This window comes from Mus pahari, chromosome 10 (genome assembly GCF_900095145.1).
Source record: "Mus pahari chromosome 10, PAHARI_EIJ_v1.1, whole genome shotgun sequence".
NCBI lineage: Eukaryota > Metazoa > Chordata > Mammalia > Rodentia > Muridae > Mus > Mus pahari.
In genome coordinates, this window is record NC_034599.1 from 67,746,948 (window position 1) to 67,757,755 (window position 10,808).

Genomic DNA, 10,808 nt, shown 5'->3' on the forward strand with positions numbered 1-10,808 from the left:
TCTTTAATAACTGAATGCAAATGAATTTTAAGCTTTGTTCTAATTATCCTTCCTGTAAGTGAGGAGATTGCTGTAACAGAGGCCCTTGGTGGGAGAATGTTTTTGTCTTAGGCTTTAAAGATAGTTTCCTTTTTTTTTTTTTTTTTTTTTTTTTTTTTTTTTTTTTTATGAAATAAAAAAATGTGCACCGCTCATATAAGTAAGTGAAGGAGGCTGGAGAGGTGGCTCAGAGGTTAAAGAGTACTGGATGCTCTTTTAGAGGTCCTAAGTTCAATTCCCAGCAACCACATGGTGGCTTACTTACAGCCATTTATAATGAGATCTGGTGCCCTCTTCTGTATAGGCTGACCACTGTATATGTAGTAAATGAATCATTTTTTTAAAAAGTAAGTAAACGAAGGCCTATGTGTAAGCACGCATGGCAGTAAAGATATTACTGAATCTGGGGTGCAACCAAGTGGTAAGACACTTAGAACAGGGGTCTGGCTCTCTCCTCAGTAGTACACAGGAAAAAAAATAAAAATAAAATTATTGAAACTGGGAAGACAATTGATTTGTAAAATGCTGACTGTGTTATAAACATGAAGACCTGAGTTCTGTCTTCAGAACCCACGTGAGAAGGCTGCACGTGGTTGTGAACCCAGTGCTGTTTTAATCCCAGTGCGGGGAAGGCCATGAGGCTCTCTGCCACTTGAGATCCATCTAGTTTAGTCTAATCTGTGATCCTGAGGACTAACACCCAAGATAGCTTCTATGAGCATGCATACATATACGTATACATACCTCCATACTCAAGACACTCACGCAAATAAGATTTTTTTTTAAAGTTCTTCACATATTTATTCTTTGTGCAGGAAGACTAGCATGATCGGTTCCACTTGGTAGTCAGTGGAATAATCCATTCAAGGTCTCTTAGTCCAACTTAATGAAGCCTGTGTCCTTCGCGTACTGCCGGAAGCACTGACTGCACATGTTCAGCCGTTTTTTTGTGGATCAGACCGTGGCAGTTAGAGCAGATGTGGCAAGAGTGAGAACCCTGGCCGAACTTCTCTGGGTGATCCACTAGAGCTGCTGAGAGCTGCTGGTGACCCATCTTGCCTTCAGATGCTCAACGAGGAAAAAGGGGCAAATAAGATTATTATTATGGAAAGAAAAAAAATTTTAAATTGGAGACTGACTGCTACTTTTTTTTTCAAGACATGGTTTCTCTTTGTAGCCCTGGCTGTCGTGAAACTCACTCTGTAGGACAGACTGACCTCGAACTCACAGAGATTCTCTAATCTCTGCAGGGATTAAAGGTGTGAGCTACCACCAACCAGCTTGTTCTAAAATTCTGACTCTAGTATTTCCAAGTGACTTCGGTTGTGAAGCTTTAGTGTCTTGAGAAAGACAAGGACATTTGTCACCTTGTCCCACAAGCTGTAATTATAAACTGTAGTGAGTATTATGTTGGAAGGGTGTAAGGAGACAAAGACTTACGTCACAATGGGCAGTACACAGTCTGAGGGTGGGGTCAAGGTGCATTTCCCCAGAGGGTAACACTGAGTTGACCTGAAGAATCTGCAGTAACGAACTAGGTGGAGGCCCCTGTTGGAACAGTGGAGGAATTAAATAAAGGAGGGTACAAGCCATGTCACCTCAATCATGGATGTAGGCTGAGCCAGTGTGTGCTTCTGTCTAAATGACCTGAGGTTTGATGGCGGGGAGTAGGCAGGTTTGAGATGGGGTCTCACTGTGTGGCCCAGACTGAGCTCCACCTTCCCCTCCTGTCTCAGCCTCCAAGTGCTGGGATTCCCAGAGCTGCTCAAAACCACCTTACCTGCATTTGAGCAGCTCAGCTTGTCAGTTCACTTGCATGAGCATCTGTAATTTTCAGAAGAGCTCTGCACTGTCTTTCTAGGGTAACTTGCTAAAATATGTTTTTCAGTTCCATTTTGAGAAGTTTGGTGTCTGCACCAGGTGCTTGGGTGGGGCCTTCGTTAGTAGTCTGGTGTAGGGCCCTGTGAGTTCTGCATAAACACTGCAGGTAGGGAGAACCCTTGACTGAACTCGGCAGTGGCAGCTTGCTTCAAAGCATGCTAGGGTGGCCATCACATTTGAAGCTATGCAAAATGAAGGCACACACTTCACCCGGTTATTGTAGGTCATATCTCTTCTAGGGAAGGGCGTGTAAGTATGTCTAACCATCGTCATTCCACATTTATATATTGTGCTGCTCCCGCCGTGTGTGTGTGTGTGTGTGTGTGTGTGTGTGTGTGTGTGTGTGTGAGCTTGCACATGAATGTAAGGGCCAAAGGTTGACATAGGTATCTTTCATATGACATGAGGTGTCTCCACCTTTTTTTAGACAGGGCCTCTCCTCTAGCCCCCAATCTTGGGGCACCTTGGTTAGACAAAGCTGGGTAGCCAGCAAGCTTCAGGAAGTCTCCTTTCTCTGCCCCTGCCCCATGCTGGTTTCTGATACTGGGGACTGGGGCCACCTTACCTGCCTTTCACTGAGAGCTGAGTATCTAACTCAGATCCTGTGCTGACATGCCAGGCACTTACTGACTAAGCCATCTCCCCACTCCCTCATTCTTCTTTCATATAAGACAGAGTGAAATGATACAATAAAATATACAAAAGTATACAATAACGTAACAGACAAATCAGTGAGATGAGGACCAGGAATTGGTAAGTTTTTGATATTCATGGTAAAGGTGTGATCAGAAAATGAATGAATGACTTTTTAGGGACCATTTGGGTAGCACAAAAAATAGAGGGGGCTTATTATATAAAAAATAGAGGGGGCTTATTATATAAAAATAGAGGGGGTTTATTATATAAAAAATAGAGGGGGCGTATTATATGCACACTTTTACCCAGGCCTTGCTTTAGTTGCCACCAGCATTGGAAATGGAACTGGTGCAAGGATGTCCACTGTGCTGTTATAACCCCAAATAAGCTGTGGTCAGGAACCAGTGCAAGGATGTCCACTGTGCTGTTATAACCCCAAAATAAGCTGTGGTCAGGCTGGTGACGTGGCTCAGTGGTAAAGGCACTCGCTGCTAAGCCTGGATCTTGGGTTTTATCCCTGGGATCCACTTGGTAGAAGAAAACCAAGTCTTAGGTTGTCCTCTCATCATGGCGCATATACACACATGCAAATAAATAGACATGATACAATGAAATTAAAAGGTAAACTATAGTCTATCAGACAATCTGAGTGAGTGTGGGCACTGAGAAGAAGGTTTTACAAAAATATTTAACAGGGGTGGAGGGGGCGGAGGGAGAACTGACAGTGAAGAGCACTGCCTGTTCTTCCAGAGGATGTGGGTTTAGTTCTCAGCACAGGGCAACTCACAGCTGCCTGTAAATCCAGTTCCTGGGAATCCAGTTCCCTCTTCTGGCATCCGGGGGTACTGCATGCATGCAGCGCAAAACATTCATGTAGGCAAAACACCCACTACATAAAAATGTTTTTAAATTGTTAAAAACAAAATATAATGAATACATTTAATGGCCTGCATAGTTCACAGTACTTAGTGAATACAAAAAAGCAGATTATAAAGTACAACTTTTAAAAACCTAAATATAGTGAATAGTAAGTGGAATTAAAAAGAGTGCTTAGCTTTAGATGCTGATATCAGGAATATTTTCTTTTTTATCTGAATTGTATAAATGATCATAAGGAAAAATACTAAATTTGTGGGGAAGTGGGAGGTTCTAGGGAACAAACCCAGGGCCTCGTGTCTGTTGGGCAAGCACTCCCACTGAGCTCTACTCCTAGGCCATAAGCTGTGTTTTCCCAGGGCTAGAAAGATAACCCAGAAGTTAAGAGCACTTGTTCTTGCGGAGGATGACCCAGGTTCTATTCCTAGCACCCACATAGCTGTTCAAAACTCATGTAACTTCAGTACCAGGGGATCTCATACCTACTTCTTATCTCTATAGTCCTTACCTGATGCTCATAAACATACAAGCACACACATATAAAAATGGAAAGGAAATGATAATGAAAATATGTTTGGATTTTTTGCATTATAATTTTCGGGGCTAAAGAAGACAGTTGGGTGGTTAAGAATGCTTTCTGGCCTCCTAGAGGGCCTGGGTTCAGTTCCCAGCGCCCGCCTGTATCGGACTTCTCATACTCACCAGTAACTCCAGCGCCAGGCTAACTCCCGCTCCAGGGCATCCCAAACCCCCTCTGACTTCCAAGAGCACCCATGCGGACACACACATACAGACGCACTCATACACATAAATAAACACAAAAGCAAATCTTTGAGTTGCACTTATGTATTTGTATGTGTGTGTGCGCGCATGCGTGTGCATGTGCATGTATGTGCGCGTGTGCATACACGCATACACCAGAGGAGATATCAGGTCTCCTGTTCTGGTACCCTTTACTTTATCCCTTCGAGACCTGAGACAGGATCTCTCACTGAGCCTGGAGCTAGCACCCAGTGACCTGCCTGTCTCCATGTTCCACAACACTGGGGTCAGAGAAGCATAAGACCATGCTCAGTTTTTTTATGTGGGATCCAAACTCAGGTCCTTAGGCAAGTGCTCTCACCCCTGCATTCTTGTCTTAGATTAAAAAATTGCCCCAGGGCCAGGAGGTGGCTAAGTGAGTAGAGGTACTTGCTATCCCAACCTGAAGACCTGGGTACCCAGTGGGTAAAAGGAGAGAAGGAAGGGGTTACAGGAAGTTATCCTCTCATCTCCACACATGTGCTATAGCATCTTCATCCTGACACATACAGTCATGAAATAAATAAACTTGAAAATTAGAATACACACACACACACACACACACACACACACACACACACACACACACACGAACACTTCCACTATCCCAAGGGCTTCATTGTTTTCAGTTATCTGAAGGATTGGTGATTTGAATAGAATTTGCATGCACCACTTATAGCAAATACAAATTTTTTGCTTTCGTTAAAGGATTCTCTTAAGTGTAACATTAAAGTCGATTTCCCAGTGGTGCCCACAGCGAGTATAAACTGTAAGCCTGTGCCTCGTGACTTCTCCCGACTTCTTCTGAGGAGGCTACATGAGCAGTGAGGGGTTTACTTCATGATTGATGAGCCTGCACTTTCAACAGTGTGCTTCCCACTTGGGAAGAAACCCAAGTGTGATTTCAGGCTTTCGCCCTCCATCTCTCCCACCCCTGTACGCATGCTTTGAACCACCAAGGGTTGCATGTTGAGGGATGGTTATCAAGCTACAGATGTTTTTGCAATGCATCTGTGCCCCTCCACCCAAGTCCCTGTGGCTCAGAGAGTGATGGATGATATTTTCACGTTGCTTCACACAAGGGTCAAAATGCCATGGTGAGTCCATGACTGGGAGGTGGGGGCCTGTTAGTCCTGGGAGGAAATTTATTTCATGGCTTCAGGGGAAGTTCGGCTATCATGAATAGGCTTCCTCTGCCAGTCTATAAAAATATTGTTTGTAAGGAACTGATGTGTGAGAAGCAGACAGGGCAGCTACTTAAACAAATGTGAGCTAGGTACAGTAGTGTGCGAGGCTCACAGCCTCCTCTGGGGGCTTTGGGGCTCTCAATGAAAACACTAACACGACCAAAAAGAACTTTACTCCTTTGCTTATGTAAGAATTTTAAGTAAACCTCACTTGTAAATTCAATAGCCTCCAACTGTCTTGTTACATAGGCTAACATTCTCTTCTGTTAGAATTGAGATTTATTTATAATAAATAAATAATAAATCCACTTAGTTTACTTGTTTCTGTTTGTTTTTTTTTATGCAGGGTTTCACTCTGCAGTCCAGGCTTGCCTGGAACTCACTGTATAAACCAGGCTGGCCTCAAACTCCAGGGAGCTCTGCCTAGCTTTGCCTCCTGAGTGTGTGCATTGAGGGATTGCCCCACCACATCTGCCTTCTTTTACTCTTAGATTATTTGGGAACTTATACATGGCACAACCTCATTAGTACTGTTCAGATATAAACTGTCATAAGTTAGACTGAGTGCTTTGCCAGCATCTATGTTTGTGACCATGTATGTGCCTGGTGCCCAGAAGCCAGAAGTGGGTGACAGATTCTTTGGGAATATTTTTTTTTTTCCCCTTATCCATAGGAAGTTATCAACCTTCATCTTCTCTCTGTTTGATGCTGGCATAGTGGAAGACTAAACTTATAAAATAGGACCTCTGGACTGCCTTTCTTTCATGCTGACCCATAGAAAAGGCATCTCTTTAGACAAGCACATAAGATCTGAACTTAAAAGGGGGGGGGCGGGTTATGTCACTTTTAGGTTAGGTTTTCAATGTGTGAGTGAGTCAGGTTCTCTTCCAGCAGGGCTCAAGCAAGGAGCTCTCCACCCTAAACTTTTGATTAATCATGCCTCGTGAATGGAATCTGACATATAAAAGTGAAAATATATGATCCAAAAAGAAATAACATGATCAAAATGTTGCATACACAGTACTAATTGAGAAATCCTGCTGCCTCTGTCTGGGTTTCAAGCAGTCAGTCTCGGCTTCCATGGGAGGTTTATGTGATAGAGATGGGGGTGGTATATGCTTATTTTGATAGGAAGTTGATTCTAAAATGGAAAGGATTTTCCCTTCAATTATCCTGCACTCACTAAGAGAGGGGGTATTGTCACTGGCAGGGATAGAGGTGGTGTTTGTGTTAAGGCCCTTCAGGAGGCCAAACAAAAGGACCCAAGTCTTTTCAGGTTTAGACAAATACCCTCCCTTTGGCTTACAGGAAAAACCTCGGTTGGGAACTTAACACACTCCACAGCCTCACGGAACAGTTCTGTAGCATTTTGGCATACTCAGTCAAGTAAAAGGGAAGTTTGTTTACAACTCTGGCAAAGTGAAAACCATTCGTGATAAACGGGCATACAGAAAATAAGCTTGTACATTTAAGAAGGAAAAGTAAATTTGAGTTAGTGATAAGTTCCAGTGTGATTTTCACCTCCAGTGTAAAGGTGAACTGTAAATAAGACTGCCTGTGTTTAAGGACGGAAGCTTTGAGCTTTCCTGGTTATACTCTCTTCAAACTCCAGTGGAGGTCATGGAGGAGATCACCAGGGATCTCAGTGCAATAACAGTTTTTTAAATGTTTGGTGGTGAGCAGGCAGAAATGTGGCCCTCTGTCCTGCCCAATAGAGCTCTGAAATTCGCTGCCCTCCCCCAAAAGCTTGTAAATAAAAGGGGTTGAATTTTTAATCTAAGCTTAAAGCACGATTGACATTCTCAGCTAGAACCTGACTTTTAATTCAACACACTAGCACATTTGAACAAAACAGTTGAGGCTCTGGATTTTTTCCCTATTCTAATCATTGTGTTGGTCATATAAGAATGGATCCTAAAAAGATCTACTGTGTAGTGATGCAGACGGGAACTTACAGGTATGCGTGAAAGATAAAGAAACCTGTTATATTTTCATGACCACTAAAGAAATGCTTTAAAAAAAAGAAGCAAAAAGAACAAGAAACCCACACCTCCAATAATGTCTCCATAGTGAGAAAACTCCAGTCACTTGGGAAACTTGAGGCCAGCCCACTGTTGAAATGAGATTTAGGCTTTCTGTCCTGTGCCTAAGTGTGGTGTCTTCACGCCCAGTGCTGCTCTCCGCCTTCCGTTCCCACCCATCCCCCTTAGCATTCTTCCTGCCTCTCTGCCTGCTGAACCAGACTTGGGCTGGCCCCAGATTCTGTGTCAGAGGCCACGACCCAGGTGTCACAGCATCCCCTACTGCCGGCCTCGTCTCTGAATAATTATATGGGGGGTATTGTTTGGGAGGGACAGGCTCCAGGGCAGTGCAGTCGCCCTGGCTAGCCAGACCAAGGAGAGCTCTGGTCGGGGTTGCCAGGGAACAATGGGCCTGAGCAGGCTTGTGCAAGACCTGGCCACACAAAAGATTAAATTAAAAGTGGACATTCGGTGGGGTGCTGGGCCTCACCCCGCAGAGCCTCTCACCTTCCCAACTCCGTTCCCGTGTCCTCTTTTAGTATCTTTGCACCAGCTGACCTCAGGCCAGCAGAGTTTGAGAGTGTCCTTTACCGTTGAAAACATTCTGGCTTGACTCTCTTAGGCTTTGAAGCTGCCTTAATGGAGGCATATTGTGGCTGCTATCAGCAAGCTTTCTCTGGTGGCCTTTTGAGTAAATAACTCAAGGCATCACGGAGTGAGCTTTAAAACAACACTCTGTTTTCCTATTAAAAACCTTACTTGACGCGCACGCGCTTTGCTTAAATAAAAATCTCTTACAAATACAAAGCCACACACCTAAATTAATCAGAACTATATATTGAAGTGACCTTCTGTGGTTAAAGCAGCCATGCTAACGCTGTGAAGTCTCACATCGGGTTTCACACTCTCATTATCAAACACATTTATTTGTACACACCTACCCATCACCAGAAATGAAAAATCCCCAACTTAGAACTAAATAACTTAAAGCAACACGTAGTGATTTTTAAAACAACACTATCTTCTTGAGGGTCCTCCCTGGGGCCACTCCGGTGCGATCTGGTTTGTTAATTGAAGATTAACATCGGATGAGGCTCAAGTCTAGAGGGTCACTTCCTCTTCCTTTGATGTGGGAGGAGGGGTAGGGGGGTTGCTTTTCCCACCGCCTGGGAGTTTTCCATAGAAAAATGGCAACTAAAACTCTCTGCACCTTAGATATAAATGTGAGAGATAGCTGGAAGGGTGGATTGCTCCGCTCCTGTGAGTTTTTTTTTTTTCATGGTTTTGACCTCAGGTTTTCCCCTAATTTTATCAAACCCTGACCTCTGGCTCTGGGGTGGCTCTCCTGGAAGATCCCGGGGCCTCGTGAACAAGCAGCCTCCACAGGAAACAAAGGCTGGCTTCATAACCCTGGCTTATCTGTGTCTTTGGTCCGAAGCCCAGGGCTTCGTAAATAATTGTTTTCTGGTGTGGGTTTTCCAGGATGCAAGCCAAAGGGTTGTTGGCCTTGCTGCACTGCTAGTGTGGTTTGAGCTCCATGCCCATCAGGACCGTCTTTGTCCATTGCTGCCGAGCACTTGGTGGTGTTTGGGAGAAATACACAGAATGAAAACTTCCTACTAAGTCAGCCTGTTTCATGTTGTAGGTTTACATAAAGTGCAAAAACAGACCCAGTCAGAACACACAGAACTGGAGCTGTTAAAAACCGTTTATTGGATGGCTAGCCGTGGGGATGCACATTTTTAATCCCAGCAATCAGGAGGCAAGGGCAGGGGGGAATCTCTGTGAGTTCGAGGCCAGCTTAGTCTACAAAGAGAGTTCCAGGACAGCCAGGGCTATACAGAGAAACACTTTCTTTAAAAAAAAAAAAACAAAAAAAAAAACACCAAAAAACAAAGGAACAAACAAACAAAAAACTTTTTTTTTCTTTTTTTCTTTTTTGTTTTTCTCTTGAGACAAGGTATCAATTGTATTTCCCAGCCTGGCCTGGAATCACCATGCCCTGTCCCCAGTGCATGGCTCAAATGTTTTCTCCTTAAAGTATTTTACCCCTTACTATTTGTGCTAGTTAGGTGTTTGTGTGTCTGTTTGTTTCAACTCCAACCCAGAGTCATCTGAGAGGAGAAAACCCACAATTGAGAAAGTGCCCCCATCAATTAGCCTGTAGACAAGGCTGTGTAGAGGCAGTGCTGCTGCTTCTTAATGATTTTTTCCCCTGCTTTCTTTTTTTGATTGGTGATTGATATGGGAGGGCACAGGCCACTGTGGGCAGTGCCATTCCTAGGCAGGCATATCTTGCTAGCTTAAGAAAGCAAGCCTCCTCCCTGGTCTTGGCATCAGTTCCTGCCTTGAATTCCTTTTATCAACTGTAAACTGAAGTAACCCTTTCCTCCCTGGGTGGCTTTTGATCCGTGTTTTATCACAACAACAGAAAGCAACCTAAGATGCTATTTTAGTTTCTGACTTCGGTTGCTTTTCCAATATGTATTTGATCGCCTTAAAGGATCATACTAATATCACTTATTCAGAGGGGATGACCCCTTTCAGAGATGAGAGGGGGGTTCATCCCTGAAATCACTCCATATGTAAGAAAGCCATTCCTGGGATTCTTGGGTTCTCCTCACTTGAACACTCTTGGTTATTTTGTTATCTGGCCTTTCAGACATGTGTCCGTTGGCCACTGGGTTTATAAAATGGTACAAAGCCTGGAAATTGAACGTCAGCAGCACTTTGCCCCTCGGCTCCTCTTCCATTTGTATTGGTTACCCCAGGGTAACCCCAGGTTACCTCTTGCTGCCTCTCAGGGCTTCTTCTCAACAAGCCCATTTAGCCAGCCGCCTTGTGTGTATTTACAGTAGTTTGCAATGCCCAGTCTGGCTGCTCTCCACTCTCCCCAGTCTGTCCCCAGCCTGTTATATGGGACCACTTTGCACGTAACCCCCGCTGCTGCAAACCTGGCCTCCTGTATCGCTGGTCCACACTCATCTCCTAGCCTGGCCCTCTGCTTCCCAGGGTTTCCAAGGGGCAGCTTCTCAAATACCACTTCTATGATTGTGAATATTGTCCGAGCTTTAACAAACCACTTTGCCTCAGTTAGACCCTTCTTGCACGGTACCTATTTTTACTGTTGTCACAATTCCTTAATAGCTAGTGTTCTAACCTTGCAGGCAGTTCTGATGAGGAAAGTGCCCAAGCTGTTTCTCTCTCCTACATGTTTGTCACTTAGCAGCAAGCACAAGTCTCAGGTGGTTTTCTGAATACTTTACAGTATAAACTCCTTTAATTTGGTTCATTTAAATGAACCAAATTTAAATAGGTGTATTCCAGAGTCTCCTGGACTCGTGTGTGTGTGTGTGTGTGTGTGTGT

General features: G+C 44.1%; 1 protein-coding gene and 1 pseudogene across 1 annotated transcript in view; one reads left to right on the forward strand and one right to left on the reverse strand.

Annotated features, from left to right (window-relative positions):
• Positions 1 to 10,808, forward strand: part of Prtg (protogenin) — a 101,514-nt gene that overhangs the window by 63,400 nt on the left and 27,306 nt on the right. The window lies entirely within an intron of this gene.
• On the reverse strand, positions 913 to 1,093 carry LOC110327876 (annotated as a pseudogene).